A 1,193-nucleotide genomic window follows, 5' to 3' on the forward strand; every position below is an offset into this window, starting at 1 on the left:
AAGTATGATGATTCTTGAACATAGCTACTTATTGAGTCTTGGCCGTGGCCCAAAGCACTCTGTCTTCCAGTATTACCACCGGATACATACATGCCACGGACACATAATTGGGTGAACCTTTTCAGATTGTGACTCAGCTTTGCTAGAGTCCCCAATTAGAGGTGTCCAGGGTACTTAAGCACACTCTTTTTGCCTTGGATCACAACCTTATTTCTTTTCTTTTTCTTTCCTTTTTTTTCTTTTTCTCTTTCTTTTTCTTTTCCCTTTTTTTTCGAATTTTTTTTTCATCACTACTTTTTCTTGCTTCAAGAATCATTTTTATGATTTTTCAGATCCTCAGTAACATGTCTCCTTTTTCATCATTCTTTCGAGAGCCAACATTCACGAGCCACAAATTCAAAAGACATATGCACTGTTTAAGCATACATTCAGAAAACAAAAGTATTGCCACCACATCAAGATAATTAAACTGTTATAAAATTCAAAATTCATGCAATTCTTTTCTTTTTCAATTTAAGCACATTTTTCATTCAAGAAAGGTGATGGATTCATAGGATATTCATAACTTTAAGGCATAGACACTAAGACACTAATGATCACAAGTCACAAACATAGATAAACATAAGCATAATTTTCGAAAAACAGAGAAATAAAAAACAAGGAAATTAAAGAACGGGTCCACCTTAGTGATGGCGGCTTGTTCTTCCTCTTGAAGATCCTATGGAGTGCTTGAGCTCCTCAATGTCTCTTCCTTGTCTTTGTTGCTCCTCTCTCATGATTCTTTGATCTTCTCTAATTTCATGGAGGAGAATGGAATGTTCTTGGTGCTCCACCCTTAGTTGTCCCATTTTGGAACTCAATTCTCCTAGGGAGGTGTTTAGTTGCTCCCAATAGTTTTGTGGAGGAAAGTGCATCCCTTGAGGCATCTCAGGGATCTCATGATGAGTGGGATCTCTTGTGTGCTCCATCCTCTTCTTAGTGATGGGCTTGTCTTCATCAATGGGGATGTCTCCCTCAATGTCAACTCCAACCGAATAACAGAGGTGACAAATGAGATGAGGGAAGGCTAACCTTGCCAAGGTAGAGGACTTGTCCACCACCTTATAAAGTTCTTGAGCTATAACCTCATGAACTTCTATTTCTTCTCCAATCATGATGCTATGGATCATGATAGCCCGGTCGAAAGTAACTTC

This window comes from Arachis duranensis, chromosome 4 (genome assembly GCF_000817695.3).
Source record: "Arachis duranensis cultivar V14167 chromosome 4, aradu.V14167.gnm2.J7QH, whole genome shotgun sequence".
In the NCBI taxonomy this organism is placed as follows: Eukaryota; Viridiplantae; Streptophyta; class Magnoliopsida; order Fabales; family Fabaceae; genus Arachis; species Arachis duranensis.